Source organism: Lepisma saccharinum, chromosome 30 (assembly GCF_977018435.1).
Source record: "Lepisma saccharinum chromosome 30, izLepSacc3.1, whole genome shotgun sequence".
NCBI classification, from domain to species: domain Eukaryota; kingdom Metazoa; phylum Arthropoda; class Insecta; order Zygentoma; family Lepismatidae; genus Lepisma; species Lepisma saccharinum.
The window spans coordinates 45,743,698-45,762,556 of record NC_139258.1 but is presented as its reverse complement, the minus strand read 5'-3'; positions in this window follow the sequence as shown (position 1 = coordinate 45,762,556).

Genomic DNA, 18,859 nt, shown 5'->3' with positions numbered 1-18,859 from the left:
CCAGAAATTCACGTTCAATGCTTGCACTCGTTTTTAACTCATTTTCTCTACAGACCAAGCCAGAGATGATTTTCATCAAAATGTTGAATTATTATGCTTCTCAGAGACTGAAAAGCGTTATAATTTTGACACTTGGACTATACGATGAATACTAGATTTTTCCAGATATACGCTATCAATGCTAATACAGCTGTAAAACTCATTTTCTCTACAGACATAGCAAGAGATGAACTTCATTCAAATGTAGAACAATTAAGCTTTTCAGAGCCTGAAAAGCGTGTTAATTATGACATTTCCATTATAGTATTAAAACATGATTTGTCGAGAAATTTATGTTCAATGCTTGCACTCGTTTTTAACTCATTTTCTCTACAGAACAAGCCAGAGATGATTTTCATAAAAATGTTGAATTATTATGCGTTTCATAATCTGAAAAGCGTTTTTATTTTGACACTTGGACTATGGGATGAATACTTGATTCTTCGAGATATACGCTCTCAATGCTAGTACTCGTTTGAGACTTTTAATTTTAATTATAACTTTAATTATATATTTAATTATAACATTTGAACTACAGAATGAATACTTGATTTTTTAAGATATACGCTATCAATGCTAATACTCACTTGAGACCCTTTTTCTTTACGGACCAAGCCTGAGATGATTTTCTTTAAAATGTTGATTTATTAAGCTTTTCAGAGCCTGAATAGCGTTTCAATTATCACATTTGGACTTTAGGATGAATACTAGATTTTTCAAGAAATTCGCGTTAAATGCTAATATTGGTTTGAAATTCATTTTTATACCGACAAAGCGAGATATGATCTTAATTTAAATGTTGAATTATTAAGCTTTTCAGACAATTAAAGCATTTTAAATATCACATTTGGACTACAGAATGAGTACTTGAATTCTCGAGAAATTCGCGTTCAATGCTAATACTTACTTGAGACTCATTTTCTCTACAGACCTAGCCAGAGATGATCCTTATTTAAATGTTGAATTATTAAGCTTTTCAGACCCTTATAGCGTTTTAAATATCATATTTGGACAACAGGATGAATACTTGATTTCTCGAGAAATTCGCGTTAAATGCTGATATTCAGTTGAGACTCTTTTTCAATACTGAGCAAGCCAGAGGATTTTCTTTAAAATGTTCAATTATTATGATTTTTAAAGCCTGAAAAGCGTTTAATTATTATATTTCGCCTATAGGATCAAAACTTGAAATTTCCAGAAATTCACATTCCATGCTAATACTCGTTTTAAACTCATTTTCTCTGCAGACCAACCAGAAATTATGTTCATAAAAGATGTTGTATTATTATGCCTTTCAGAGCCTCAAAAGTGATTTAATTATGACATTACGTTTATTGTATTAAAAAATGATTTCTGGAGAAATTTATGTTCAATGCTTGCACTCGTTTTTAACTCATTTTCTCTACAGAACAAGCCAGAGATAATTTTCATAAAAATGTTGAATTATTATGCGTTTCATAATCTGAAAAGCGTTTTTATTTTGACACTTGGACTATGGGATGAATACTTGATTCTTCGAGATATACGCTCTCGATGCTAGTACTCGTTTGAGACTTTTAATTTTAATTATAACTTTAATTATATATTTAATTATAACATTTGAACTACAGGATGAATACTTGATTTTTTAAGATATACGCTATCAATGCTAATACTCACTTGAGACCCTTTTTCTTTACGGACCAAGCCTGAGATGATTTTCTTTAAAATGTTGATCTATTAAGCTTTTCAGAGCCTGAATAGCGTTTCAATTATCACATTTGGACTTTAGGATGAATACTAGATTTTTCAAGAAATTCGCGTTAAATGCTAATATTGGTTTGAAATTCATTTTTATACCGACCAAGCGAGATATGATCTTAATTTAAATATTGAATTATTAAGCTTTTCAGACAATTAAAGCATTTTAAATATCACATTTGGACTACAGAATGAGTACTTGAATTCTCGAGAAATTCGCGTTCAATGCTAATACTTACTTGAGACTCATTTTCTCTACAGACCTAGCCAGAGATGATCCTTATTTAAATGTTGAATTATTAAGCTTTTCAGACCCTTATAGCGTTTTAAATATCATATTTGGACAACAGGATGAATACTTGTTTTCTCGAGAAATTCGCGTTAAATGCTGATATCCAGTGGAGACTCTTTTTCAATACTGAGCAAGCCAGAGGATTTTCTTTAAAATGTTTAATTATTATGATTTTTAGAGCCTGAAAAGCGTTTAATTATTATATTTCGCCTATAGGATCAAAACTTGAAATTTCCAGAAATTCACATTCCATGCTAATAGTCGATTTAAACTCATTTTCTCTGCAGACCAACCCAGACATGATTTTCATAAAAATGTTGAATTATTATGCTTTTCAAAGCCTGAAAAGCGTTTTAATTATTACATTTCGCCTATAGGATCAAAACTTGATTTTTTGAGAAATTCACGTTTGAAACGCATTTTCTCTACAGGCTAATCCAGACATGATTTCCTTTAAAATGTTGAATTATTAAGCTTTTCAGAGCCTCAAAAGTGATTTAATTATGACATTACGTTTATTGTATTAAAACATGATTTCTCCAGAAATTCACGTTCAATGCTTGCACTCGTTTTTAACTCATTTTCTCTACAGACCAAGCCAGAGATGATTTTCATCAAAATGTTGAATTATTATGCTTCTCAGAGACTGAAAAGCGTTATAATTTTGACACTTGGACTATACGATGAATACTAGATTTTTCCAGATATACGCTATCAATGCTAATACAGCTGTAAAACTCATTTTCTCTACAGACATAGCAAGAGATGAACTTCATTCAAATGTAGAACAATTAAGCTTTTCAGAGCCTGAAAAGCGTGTTAATTATGACATTTCCATTATAGTATTAAAACATGATTTGTCGAGAAATTTATGTTCAATGCTTGCACTCGTTTTTAACTCATTTTCTCTACAGAACAAGCCAGAGATGATTTTCATAAAAATGTTGAATTATTATGCGTTTCATAATCTGAAAAGCGTTTTTATTTTGACACTTGGACTATGGGATGAATACTTGATTCTTCGAGATATACGCTCTCAATGCTAGTACTCGTTTGAGACTTTTAATTTTAATTATAACTTTAATTATATATTTAATTATAACATTTGAACTACAGGATGAATACTTGATTTTTTAAGATATACGCTATCAATGCTAATACTCACTTGAGACCCTTTTTCTTTACGGACCAAGCCTGAGATGATTTTCTTTAAAATGTTGATTTATTAAGCTTTTCAGAGCCTGAATAGCGTTTCAATTATCACATTTGGACTTTAGGATGAATACTAGATTTTTCAAGAAATTCGCGTTAAATGCTAATATTGGTTTGAAATTCATTTTTATACCGACAAAGCGAGATATGATCTTAATTTAAATGTTGAATTATTAAGCTTTTCAGACAATTAAAGCATTTTAAATATCACATTTGGACTACAGAATGAGTACTTGAATTCTCGAGAAATTCGCGTTCAATGCTAATACTTACTTGAGACTCATTTTCTCTACAGACCTAGCCAGAGATGATCCTTATTTAAATGTTGAATTATTAAGCTTTTCAGACCCTTATAGCGTTTTAAATATCATATTTGGACAACAGGATGAATACTTGATTTCTCGAGAAATTCGCGTTAAATGCTGATATTCAGTTGAGACTCTTTTTCAATACTGAGCAAGCCAGAGGATTTTCTTTAAAATGTTCAATTATTATGATTTTTAGAGCCTGAAAAGCGTTTAATTATTATATTTCGCCTATAGGATCAAAACTTGAAATTTCCAGAAATTCACATTCCATGCTAATAGTCGATTTAAACTCATTTTCTCTGCAGACCAACCCAGACATGATTTTCATAAAAATGTTGAATTATTATGCTTTTCAAAGCCTGAAAAGCGTTTTAATTATTACATTTCGCCTATAGGATCAAAACTTGATTTTTTGAGAAATTCACGTTTGAAACGCATTTTCTCTACAGGCTAATCCAGACATGATTTCCTTTAAAATGTTGAATTATTAAGCTTTTCAGAGCCTCAAAAGTGATTTAATTATGACATTACGTTTATTGTATTAAAACATGATTTCTCCAGAAATTCACGTTCAATGCTTGCACTCGTTTTTAACTCATTTTCTCTACAGACCAAGCCAGAGATGATTTTCATCAAAATGTTGAATTATTATGCTTCTCAGAGACTGAAAAGCGTTATAATTTTGACACTTGGACTATACGATGAATACTAGATTTTTCCAGATATACGCTATCAATGCTAATACAGCTGTAAAACTCATTTTCTCTACAGACATAGCAAGAGATGAACTTCATTCAAATGTAGAACAATTAAGCTTTTCAGAGCCTGAAAAGCGTGTTAATTATGACATTTCCATTATAGTATTAAAACATGATTTGTCGAGAAATTTATGTTCAATGCTTGCACTCGTTTTTAACTCATTTTCTCTACAGAACAAGCCAGAGATGATTTTCATAAAAATGTTGAATTATTATGCGTTTCATAATCTGAAAAGCGTTTTTATTTTGACACTTGGACTATGGGATGAATACTTGATTCTTCGAGATATACGCTCTCAATGCTAGTACTCGTTTGAGACTTTTAATTTTAATTATAACTTTAATTATATATTTAATTATAACATTTGAACTACAGGATGAATACTTGATTTTTTAAGATATACGCTATCAATGCTAATACTCACTTGAGACCCTTTTTCTTTACGGACCAAGCCTGAGATGATTTTCTTTAAAATGTTGATTTATTAAGCTTTTCAGAGCCTGAATAGCGTTTCAATTATCACATTTGGACTTTAGGATGAATACTAGATTTTTCAAGAAATTCGCGTTAAATGCTAATATTGGTTTGAAATTCATTTTTATACCGACAAAGCGAGATATGATCTTAATTTAAATGTTGAATTATTAAGCTTTTCAGACAATTAAAGCATTTTAAATATCACATTTGGACTACAGAATGAGTACTTGAATTCTCGAGAAATTCGCGTTCAATGCTAATACTTACTTGAGACTCATTTTCTCTACAGACCTAGCCAGAGATGATCCTTATTTAAATGTTGAATTATTAAGCTTTTCAGACCCTTATAGCGTTTTAAATATCATATTTGGACAACAGGATGAATACTTGATTTCTCGAGAAATTCGCGTTAAATGCTGATATTCAGTTGAGACTCTTTTTCAATACTGAGCAAGCCAGAGGATTTTCTTTAAAATGTTCAATTATTATGATTTTTAAAGCCTGAAAAGCGTTTAATTATTATATTTCGCCTATAGGATCAAAACTTGAAATTTCCAGAAATTCACATTCCATGCTAATACTCGTTTTAAACTCATTTTCTCTGCAGACCAACCAGAAATTATGTTCATAAAAGATGTTGTATTATTATGCCTTTCAGAGCCTCAAAAGTGATTTAATTATGACATTACGTTTATTGTATTAAAAAATGATTTCTGGAGAAATTTATGTTCAATGCTTGCACTCGTTTTTAACTCATTTTCTCTACAGAACAAGCCAGAGATAATTTTCATAAAAATGTTGAATTATTATGCGTTTCATAATCTGAAAAGCGTTTTTATTTTGACACTTGGACTATGGGATGAATACTTGATTCTTCGAGATATACGCTCTCGATGCTAGTACTCGTTTGAGACTTTTAATTTTAATTATAACTTTAATTATATATTTAATTATAACATTTGAACTACAGGATGAATACTTGATTTTTTAAGATATACGCTATCAATGCTAATACTCACTTGAGACCCTTTTTCTTTACGGACCAAGCCTGAGATGATTTTCTTTAAAATGTTGATCTATTAAGCTTTTCAGAGCCTGAATAGCGTTTCAATTATCACATTTGGACTTTAGGATGAATACTAGATTTTTCAAGAAATTCGCGTTAAATGCTAATATTGGTTTGAAATTCATTTTTATACCGACCAAGCGAGATATGATCTTAATTTAAATATTGAATTATTAAGCTTTTCAGACAATTAAAGCATTTTAAATATCACATTTGGACTACAGAATGAGTACTTGAATTCTCGAGAAATTCGCGTTCAATGCTAATACTTACTTGAGACTCATTTTCTCTACAGACCTAGCCAGAGATGATCCTTATTTAAATGTTGAATTATTAAGCTTTTCAGACCCTTATAGCGTTTTAAATATCATATTTGGACAACAGGATGAATACTTGTTTTCTCGAGAAATTCGCGTTAAATGCTGATATCCAGTGGAGACTCTTTTTCAATACTGAGCAAGCCAGAGGATTTTCTTTAAAATGTTTAATTATTATGATTTTTAGAGCCTGAAAAGCGTTTAATTATTATATTTCGCCTATAGGATCAAAACTTGAAATTTCCAGAAATTCACATTCCATGCTAATAGTCGATTTAAACTCATTTTCTCTGCAGACCAACCCAGACATGATTTTCATAAAAATGTTGAATTATTATGCTTTTCAAAGCCTGAAAAGCGTTTTAATTATTACATTTCGCCTATAGGATCAAAACTTGATTTTTTGAGAAATTCACGTTTGAAACGCATTTTCTCTACAGGCTAATCCAGACATGATTTCCTTTAAAATGTTGAATTATTAAGCTTTTCAGAGCCTGAAAAGCGTTTTAATTCTGACATTACTACTATACAATGAATACTTGATTTTTGGAGATATATACGTTTTTAATGCTAATACTCACTTGAGACTCTTTTTCTTTACAGACCAAGCCAGAGATGATTTTCTTTAAAATGTTCAATTATTATACTTTGGAGAGCCTGAAAAGCGTTTTATTTATCACACCTTGACTATAGTATCAAAATTTGATTTTTCGAGAAATTAACTTTCAATGCTAATATTCACTTGAGAGTCCTTTTCTATTTAGACCAAGCCAGAGATGATTTTCTTTAAAATGTTGAATTATTATGCTTTCAGAGCCTGAAAAGCGTTTTATTTATGACATTCTACCTATCGGATCAAAACTTGATTTCTCCTGAAATTCATGTTCCCTGCTAGTTCTCGTTTGAAATTCATTTTCTCTACACACCAACCAGAAATTATGTTCATAAAAGATGTTGTATTATTATGCCTTTCAGAGCCTCAAAAGTGATTTAATTATGACATTACGTTTCTTGTATTAAAACATGATTTCTCCAGAAATTCACGTTCAATGCTTGCACTCGTTTTTAACTCATTTTCTCTACAGACCAAGCCAGAGATGATTTTCATCAAAATGTTGAATTATTATGCTTCTCAGAGACTGAAAAGCGTTATAATTTTGACACTTGGACTATACGATGAATACTAGATTTTTCCAGATATACGCTATCAATGCTAATACAGCTGTAAAACTCTTTTTCTCTACATACATAGCAAGAGATGAACTTCATTCAAATGTATAACTATTAAGCTTTTCAGAGCCTGAAAAGCGTTTTAATTATGACATTTCCATTATAGTATTAAAACATGATTTCTCGAGAAATTCACGTTTAATGCTTGCACTCGTTTTTAACTCATTTTCTCTACAGACCAACCCAGAAATTATTTTCATAAAGATGATGTATTATTATGCTTTTCAGAGCTTCAAAAGTGTTTTAATTATGCCTTTTCGATTATAGTATTAAAACATGATTTGTCGAGAAATTTACGTTCAATTCTTGCACTCGTTTTTAACTCATTTTCTGTACAGAACAAGCCAGAGATGATTTTCATAAAAATGTTGAATTATTATGCGTTTCATAACCTGAAAAGCGTTTTTATTTTGACACTTGGACTATGGGATGAATACTTGATTCTTCGAGATATACGCTCTCAATGCTAGTACTCGTTTGAGACTTTTAATTTTAATTATAACATTAATTATATATTTAATTATAACATTTGAACTACAGGATGAATACTTGATTTTTTAAGATATACGCTATCAATGCTAATACTCACTTGAGACCCTTTTTCTTTACGGACCAAGCCTGAGATGATTTTCTTTAAAATGTTGAATTATTAAGCTTTTCAGAACCTGAATAGCGTTTCAATTATCACATTTGGACTTTAGGATTAATACTTGATTTTTCAAGAAATTCGCGTTAAATGCTAATATTGGTTTGAAATTCATTTTTATACCGACAAAGCAAGATATGATCTTAATTTAAATGTTGAATTATTAAGCTTTTAAGACCCTTAAAGCATTTTAAATATCACATTTGGACTACAGGATGAGTACTTGATTTCTCGAGAAATTCGCGTTAAATGCTAATATTCACTTGAGGCTCATTTTCAATACTGAGAAAGCCAGAGATGATCTTTAAAATGTTGATTTATTATGCCTTTCAGAGCCGGAAAAGCGTTTTAATTCTGACATTTGGACTATACGATGAATACTAGATTCTTCGAGATATACGCTTTCAATGCTAATACTTACTTGAGACTCATTTTCTATACAGACCTAGCCAGAGACGATTATCTTTTAAATGTTGAATTATTAAGCTTTTCAGAGCCTGAAACGTTTTCTAATTATTACATTTCGCATATATGATCAAAACTTGATTTCTCCAGAAATTCACATTCCATGCTAGTACTCGTTTCAAACGCATTTTCTCTACACACGAACCCAGAGATGATTTTCATTAAAGTGTTGAATTATTATGCTTTTCAGATTCTGAAAGGCGTTTTCATAATCACATTTGGAATATAGGATGAATACTTGATTTTTCGAGATATACGTTTTTAATGCTAATACTAACTTGAGACTCTTTTTCTATACGGACCAAGCCAGAGATGATTTTCTTTAAGATATTGAAATATTAAGCTATTCAGAACCTGAAAAGCGTTTTAATTATTACATTTCGCCTATAGAATTAAAACTTGATTTCTCCAGAAATTCACAATCCATGCTTGTACTCGTTTCAAACGCATTTTCTCTACACACCAACCCAGAGATGATTTTCATTAAAGTGTTGAATTATTATGCTTTTCAGATCCTGAAAAGCGATTTAATTATGACATTTGGACTATGCGATGAATACTTGATTTTTCGAGATATGCGTTTTTGATGCTAGTTCACGTTTGTTACTCATTTTCTCTACAGACCTAGCCAATGGTGATTTTCATTTAAGTGTTGAATTATTAAGCTATTCAGAGCCTGAAAAGCGTTTTAATTATTACATTTCGCCAATTGGATAAAAACTTGATTTCTCCAGAATTTCACGTTCCATGGTAGTAGTCGTTTGAAACACATTTTCCTTACACACCAAGCCAGAGATGATTTTCATTAAAATGTAGATATATTATGCTTTTCAGATCCTTCAAGCGTTTTCATTATCACATTTGGACTATAGGATGAATGCTTGATTTTACGAGAAATTCGGGTTAAATGCTAATACTCAGTTGATACTCTTTTTCTATACGGACCAAGCCAGAGATGATTTTCATTAAAATGTTGAACTATTACGCTTTACAGAGGCTGAAAAGCGTTTTAATTATAACATTTCGACTATACTATGAATACTTGATTTTTCCAAGAAATTCGCGTTAAATGCTAATACTGGTTTGAAACTGTTTTTTTCTATAGACCAATCCAGAGATGATTTTCATTAAAATGTTGAATTATTATGCTTTTCAGAGCCTGAGACGCGTTTTAATTATTAAATTTCTACTATATGATCAAAACTTGATTTTTTAGAGAAATTCGCGTTCAATATTAATACTCACTTGAGACTCATGTTCTATACAGACCAAGAGTAAGGTGATTTTCTTTAAAATGTTGACTTATTATGCCTTTCAGAGCCTTAAAAGCGTTTCAATTCTGACATTTGGACTATACGATGAATACTCGATTTTTCGAGATATACGATTTCAATGCTAATATTCACTTGAGACTCATTTTCTATACAGACCTAGCCAGAGATGATTGTCATTTAAATGTTGAATTATTAAGCTTTTCAGAGCCAGAAACGCGTTTTCATTATCACATTTCGCCTATAGGATCAAAGCGTGATTTGTCGTAAAATTCGCGTTCAATGCTATTACTTACTTGAGACTCATTTTCTCTACAGACCTAGCCAGAGATGATCCTTATTTAAATGTTGAATTATTAAGCTTTTCAGACCCTTATAGCGTTTTAAATATCATATTTTGACAACAGGATGAATACTTGATTTCTCGAGAAATTCGCGTTAAATGCTGATATTCAGTTGAGACTCTTTTTCAATACTGAGCAAGACAGATGATTTTCTTTAAAATGTTGAATTATTATGATTTTTAGAGCCTGAAAAGCGTTTAATTATTATATTTCGCCTATAGGATCAAAACTTGAAATTTCCAGAAATTCACATTCCATGCTAATACTCGTTTCAAACTCATTTTCTCTGCAGACCAACCCAGACATGATTTTCATAAAAATGTTGAATTATTATGCTTTTCAAAGCCTGAAAAGCGTTTTAATTATTACATTTCGCCTATAGGATCAAAACTTGATTTTTTGAGAAATTCACGTTTCATGCTAGTACTCGTTTGAAACGCATTTTCTCTACAGGCTAATCCAGACATGATTTCCTTTAAAATGTTGAATTATTAAGCTTTTCAGAGCCTGAAAAGCGTTTTAATTCTGACATTACTACTATACAATGAATACTTGATTTTTGGAGATATATACGTTTTTAATGCTAATACTCACTTGAGACTCTTTTTCTTTACAGACCAAGCCAGAGATGATTTTCTCTAAAATGTTCAATTATTATACTTTGCAGAGCCTGAAAAGCGTTTTATTTATCACACCTTGACTATAGTATCAAAATTTGATTTTTCGAGAAATTAACTTTCAATGCTAATATTCACTTGAGAGTCCTTTTCTATTTAGACCAAGCCAGAGATGATTTTCTTTAAAATATTGAATTATTATGCTTTCAGAGCGTGAAAAGCGTTTTATTTATGACATTCTACCTATCGGATCAAAACTTGATTTCTCCTGAAATTCATGTTCCTTGCTAATTCTCGTTTGAATTATTAAGCTTTTCAGAGCCTGAAACGTTTTTTAATTATTACATTTCGCATATATGATCAAAACTTGATTTCTCCAGAAATTCACATTCCATGCTAGTACTCGTTTCAAACGCATTTTCTCTACACACCAACCCAGAGATGATTTTCATTAAAGTGTTGAATTATTATGCTTTTCAGATCCTGAAAAGCGATTTAATTATGACATTTGGAATATACGATGAATACTTGATTTTTCGAGATATACGTTTTTAATGCTAGTACACGTTTGTAACTCATTTTCTCTACAGACCTAGCCAATGATGATTTTCATTTAAGTGTTGAATTATTAAGCTATTCAGAGCCTGAAAAGCGTTTTAATTATTACATTTCGCCAATAGGATTAAAACTTGATTTCTCCAGAATTTCACGTTCCATGCTAGTAGTCGTTTGAAACACATTTTCCTTACACACCAAGCCAGAGATGATTTTCATTAAAATGTAGATATATTATGCTTTTCAGATCCTTCAAGCGTTTTCATTATCACATTTGGACTATAGGATGAATGCTTGATTTTACGAGAAATTCGGGTTAAATGCTAATACTCAGTTGATACTCTTTTTCTATACGGACCAAGCCAGAGATGATTTTCATTAAAATGTTGAACTATTACGCTTTACAGAGGCTGAAAAGCGTTTTAATTATAACATTTCGACTATACTATGAATACTTGATTTTTCCAAGAAATTCGCGTTAAATGCTAAAACTGGTTTGAAACTGGTTTTTTTCTATAAACCAATCCAGAGATGATTTTCATTAAGATGTTGAATTATTATGCATTTCAGAGCCTGAGACGCGTTTTAATTATTAAATTTCTACTATATGATCAAAACTTGATTTTTTAGAGAAATTCGCGTTCAATATTAATACTCACTTGAGACTCATGTTCTATACAGACCAAGAGTAAGGTTATTTTCTTTAAAATGTTGACTTATTATGCCTTTCAGAGCCTTAAAAGCGTTTCAATTCTGACATTTGGACTATACGATGAATACTCGATTTTTCGAGATATACGATTTCAATGCTAATATTCACTTGAGACTCATTTTCTATACAGACCTAGCCAGAGATGATTGTCATTTAAATGTTGAATTATTAAGCTTTTCAGAGCCAGAAACGTGTTTTCATTATCACATTTCGCCTATAGGATCAAAGCGTGATTTGTCGTAAAATTCGCGTTCAATGCTAAAACTTACTTGAGACTCATTTTCTCTACAGACCTAGCCAGAGATGATCCTTATTTAAATGTTGAATTATTAAGCTTTTCAGACCCTTATAGCGTTTTAAATATCATATTTTGACAACAGGATGAATACTTGATTTCTCGAGAAACTCGCGTTAAATGCTGATATTCAGTTGAGGCTCTTTTTCAATACTGAGCAAGCCAGAGGATTTTCTTTAAAATGTTCAATTATTATGATTTTTAGAGCCTGAAAAGCGTTTAATTATTATATTTCGCCTATAGGATGAAAACTTGAAATTTCCAGAAATTCACATTCCATGCTAATACTCGTTTTAAACTCATTTTCTCTGCAGACCAACCCAGACATGATTTTCACAAAAATGTTGAATTATTATGCTTTTCAAAGCCTGAAAAGCGTTTTAATTATTACATTTCGCCTATAGGATCAAAACTTGATTTTTTGAGAAATTCACGTTTCATGCTAGTACTCGTTTGAAACGCATTTTCTCTACAGGCTAATCCAGACATGATTTCCTTTAAAATGTTGAATTATTAAGCTTTTCAGAGCCTGAAAAGCGTTTTAATTCTGACATTACTACTATACAATGAATACTTGATTTTTGGAGATATATACGTTTTTAATGCTAATACTCACTTGAGACTCTTTTTCTTTACAGACCAAGCCAGAGATGATTTTCTTTAAAATGTTCAATTATTATACTTTGCAGAGCCTGAAAAGCGTTTTATTTATCACACCTTGACTATAGTATCAAAATTTGATTTTTCGAGAAATTAACTTTCAATGCTAATATTCACTTGAGAGTCCTTTTCTATTTAGACCAAGCCAGAGATGATTTTCTTTAAAATGTTGAATTATTATGCTTTCAGAGCGTGAAAAGCTTTTTATTTATGACATTCTACCTATCGGATCAAAACTTGATTTCTCCTGAAATTCATGTTCCTTGCTAATTCTCGTTTGAATTATTAAGCTTTTCAGAGCCTGAAACGTGTTTTAATTATTACATTTCGCATATATGATCAAAACTTGATTTCTCCAGAAATTCACATTCCATGCTAGTACTCGTTTCAAACGCATTTTCTCTACACACCAACCCAGAGATGATTTTCATTAAAGTGTTGAATTATTATGCTTTTCAGATCCTGAAAAGCGATTTAATTATGACATTTGGAATATACGATGAATACTTGATTTTTCGAGATATACGTTTTTAATGCTAGTACACGTTTGTAACTCATTTTCTCTACAGACCTAGCCAATGATGATTTTCATTTAAGTGTTGAATTATTAAGCTATTCAGAGCCTGAAAAGCGTTTTAATTATTACATTTCGCCAATAGGATTAAAACTTGATTTCTCCAGAATTTCACGTTCCATGCTAGTAGTCGTTTGAAACACATTTTCCTTACACACCAAGCCAGAGATGATTTTCATTAAAATGTAGATATATTATGCTTTTCAGATCCTTCAAGCGTTTTCATTATCACATTTGGACTATAGGATGAATGCTTGATTTTACGAGAAATTCGGGTTAAATGCTAATACTCAGTTGATACTCTTTTTCTATACGGACCAAGCCAGAGATGATTTTCATTAAAATGTTGAACTATTACGCTTTACAGAGGCTGAAAAGCGTTTTAATTATAACATTTCGACTATACTATGAATACTTGATTTTTCCAAGAAATTCGCGTTAAATGCTAAAACTGGTTTGAAACTGGTTTTTTTCTATAAACCAATCCAGAGATGATTTTCATTAAGATGTTGAATTATTATGCTTTTCAGAGCCTGAGACGCGTTTTAATTATTAAATTTCTACTATATGATCAAAGCTTGATTTTTTAGAGAAATTCGCGTTCAATATTAATACTCACTTGAGACTCATGTTCTATACAGACCAAGAGTAAGGTGATTTTCTTTAAAATGTTGACTTATTATGCCTTTCAGAGCCTTAAAAGCGTTTCAATTCTGACATTTGGACTATACGATGAATACTCGATTTTTCGAGATATACGATTTCAATGCTAATATTCACTTGAGACTCATTTTCTCTACAGACCTAGCCAGAGATGATTGTCATTTAAATGTTGAATTATTAAGCTTTTCAGAGCCAGAAACGCGTTTTCATTATCACATTTCGCCTATAGGATCAAAGCGTGATTTGTCGTAAAATTCGCGTTCAATGCTAATACTTACTTGAGACTCATTTTCTCTACAGACCTAGCCATGATGATCCTTATTTAAATGTTGAATTATTAAGCTTTTCAGACCCTTATAGCGTTTTAAATATCATATTTTGACAACAGGATGAATACTTGATTTCTCGAGAAACTCGCGTTAAATGCTGATATTCAGTTGAGACTCTTTTTCAATACTGAGCAAGCCAGAGGATTTTCTTTAAAATGTTCAATTATTATGATTTTTAGAGCCTGAAAAGCGTTTAATTATTATATTTCGCCTATAGGATGAAAACTTGAAATTTCCAGAAATTCACATTCCATGCTAATACTCGTTTTAAACTCATTTTCTCTGCAGACCAACCCAGACATGATTTTCATAAAAATGTTGAATTATTATGCTTTTCAAAGCCTGAAAAGCGTTTTAATTATTACATTTCGCCTATAGGATCAAAACTTGATTTTTTGAGAAATTCACGTTCCATTATAGTTCTCGTTTGAAACGCATTTTCTCTACAGGCTAATCCAGACATGATTTCCTTTAAAATGTTGAATTATTAAGCTTTTCAGAGCCTGAAAAGCGTTTTATTTATGACATTCTACCTATCGGATCAAAACTTGATTTCTCCTGAAATTCATGTTCCTTGCTAGTTCTCGCTTGAATTATTAAGCTTTTCAGAGCCTGAAACGTTTTTTAATTATTACATTTCGCATATATGATCAAAACTTGATTTCTCCAGAAATTCACATTCCATGCGTTTCAAACGCATTTTCTCTACACACCAACCCAGAGATGATTTTCATTAAAGTGTTGAATTATTATGCTTTTCAGATCCTGAAAAGCGATTTAATTATGACATTTGGACTATACGATGAATACTTGATTTTTCGAGATATACGTTTTTAATGCTAGTACACGTTTGTAACTCATTTTCTCTACAGACCTAGCCAATGATGATTTTCATTTAAGTGTTGAATTATTAAGCTATTCAGAGCCTGAAAAGCGTTTTAATTATTACATTTCGCCAATAGGATTAAAACTTGATTTCTCCAGAATTTCACGTTCCATGCTAGTAGTCGTTTGAAACACATTTTCCTTACACACCAAGCCAGAGATGATTTTCATTAAAATGTAGATATATTATGCTTTTCAGATCCTTCAAGCGTTTTCATTATCACATTTGGACTATAGGATGAATGCTTGATTTTCCAAGAAATTCGCGTTAAATGCTAATACTGGTTTGAAACTGGTTTTTTCTATAGACCAATCCAGAGATGATTTTCATTAAAATGTTGAATTATTATGCTTTTCAGAGCCTGAGACGCGTTTTAATTATTAAATTTCTACTATATGATCAAAACTTGATTTGTCGAGAAATTCGCGTTCAATATTAATACTCACTTGAGACTCATGTTCTATACAGACCAAGAGTAAGGTGATTTTCTTTAAAATGTTGACTTATTGTGCTTTGCAGAGCCTTAAAAGCGTTTCAATTCTGACATTTGGACTATACGATGAATACTCGATTTTTCGAGATATACGATTTCAATGCTAATACTTACTTGAGACTCATTTTCTCTACAGACCTAGCCAGAGATGATCCTTATTTAAATGTTGAATTATTAAGCTTTTCAGACCCTTATAGCGTTTTAAATATCATATTTGGACAACAGGATGAATACTTGATTTCTCGAGAAATTCGCGTTAAATGCTGATATTCAGTTGAGACTCTTTTTCAATACTGAGCAAGCCAGAGGATTTTCTTTAAAATGTTCAATTATTATGATTTTTAAAGCCTGAAAAGCGTTTAATTATTATATTTCGCCTATAGGATCATAACTTGAAATTTCCAGAAATTCACATTCCATGCTAATACTCGTTTTAAACTCATTTTCTCTGCAGACCAACCAGAAATTATGTTCATAAAAGATGTTGTATTATTATGCCTTTCAGAGCCTCACAAGTGATTTAATTATGACATTACGTTTATTGTATTAAAAAATGATTTCTGGAGAAATTCACGTTCAATAATTGCACTCGTTTTTAACTCATTTTCTCTACAGACCAAGCCAGAGATTATTTTCATCAAAATGTTGAATTATTATGCTTCTCAGAGACTGAAAAGCGTTATAATTTTGACACTTGGACTATACGATGAATACTAGATTTTCCAGATATACGCTATCAATGCTAATACAGCTGTAAAACTCATTTTCTCTACAGACATAGCAAGAGATGAACTTCATTCAAATGTAGAACAATTAAGCTTTTCAGAGCCTGAAAAGCGTGTTAATTATGACATTTCCATTATAGTATTAAAACATGATTTGTCGAGAAATTTATGTTCAATGCTTGCACTCGTTTTTAACTCATTTTCTCTACAGAACAAGCCAGAGATGATTTTCATAAAAATGTTGAATTATTATGCTTTCATAATCTGAAAAGCGTTTTTATTTTGACACTTGGACTATGGGATGAATACTTGATTCTTCGAGATATACGCTCTCAATGCTAGTACTCGTTTCAGACTTTTAATTTTAATTATAACTTTAATTATATATTTAATTATAACATTTGAACTACAGGATGAATACTTGATTTTTAAAGATATACGCTATCAATGCTAATACTCACTTGAGACCCTTTTTCTTTACGGACCAAGCCTAAGATGATTTTCTGTAAAATGTTGATTTATTAAGCATTTCAGAGCCTGAATAGCGTTTCAATTATCACATTTGGACTTTAGGATGAATACTAGATTTTTCAAGAAATTCGCGTTAAATGCTAATATTGGTTTGAAATTCATTTTTATACCGACCAAGCGAGATATGATCTTAATTTAAATGTTGAATTATTAAGCTTTTCAGACAATTAAAGCATTTTAAATATAACATTTGGACTACAGAATGAGTACTTGAATTCTCGAGAAATTCGCGTTCAATGCTAATACTTACTTGAGACTCATTTTCTCTACAGACCTAGCCAGAGATGATCCTTATTTAAATGTTGAATTATTAAGCTTTTCAGACGCTTATAGCGTTTTAAATATCATATTTGGACAACAGGATGAATACTTGATTTCTCGAGAAATTCGCGTTAAATGCTGATATCCAGTGGAGACTCTTTTTCAATACTGAGCAAGCCAGAGGATTTTCTTTAAAATGTTGAATTATTATGATTTTTAGAGCCTGAAAAGCGTTTAATTATTATATTTCGCCTATAGGATGAAAACTTGAAATTTCCAGAAATTCACATTCCATGCTAATACTCGTTTTAAACTCATTTTCTCTGCAGACCAACCCAGACATGATTTTCATAAAAATGTTGAATTATTATGCTTTTCAAAGCCTGAAAAGCGTTTTAATTATTACATTTCGCCTATAGGATCAAAACTTGATTTTTTGAGAAATTCACGTTCCATTATAGTACTCGTTTGAAACGCATTTTCTCTACAGGCTAATCCAGACATGATTTCCTTTAAAATGTTGAATTATTAAGCTTTTCAGAGCCTGAAAAGCGTTTTATTTATGACATTCTACCTATCGGATCAAAAATTGATTTCTCCTGAAATTCATGTTCCTTGCTAGTTCTCGTTTGAATTATTAAGCTTTTCAGAGCCTGAAACGTTTTTTTATTATTACATTTCGCATATATGATCAAAACTTGATTTGTCCAGAAATTCACATTCCATGCTAGTACTCGTTTCAAACGCATTTTCTCTACACACCAACCCAGAGATGATTTTCATTAAAGTGTTGAATTATTATGCTTTTCAGATCCTGAAAAGCGATTTAATTATGACATTTGGACTATACGATGAATACTTGATTTTTCGAGATATACGTTTTTAATGCTAGTACACGTTTGTAACTCATTTTCTCTACAGACCTAGCCAATGATGATTTTCATTTAAGTGTTGAATTATTAAGCTATTCAGAGCCTGAAAAGCGTTTTAATTATTACATTTCGCCAATAGGATTAAAACTTGATTTCTCCAGAATTTCACGTTCCATGCTAGTAGTCGTTTGAAACACATTTTCCTTACACACCAAGCCAGAGATGATTTTCATTAAATTGTAGATATATTATGCTTTTGAGATCCTTCAAGCGTTTTCATTATCACATTTGGACTATAGGATGAATGCTTGATTTTTCGAGAAATTCGGGTTAAATGCTAATACTCAGTTGATACTCTTTTTCTATACGGACCAAGCCAGAGATGATTTTCATTAAAATGTTGAACTATTACGCTTTACAGAGGCTGAAAAGCGTTTTAATTATAACATTTCGACTATACTATGAATACTTGATTTTTCCAAGAAATTCGCGTTAAATGCTAATACTGGTTTGAAACTGT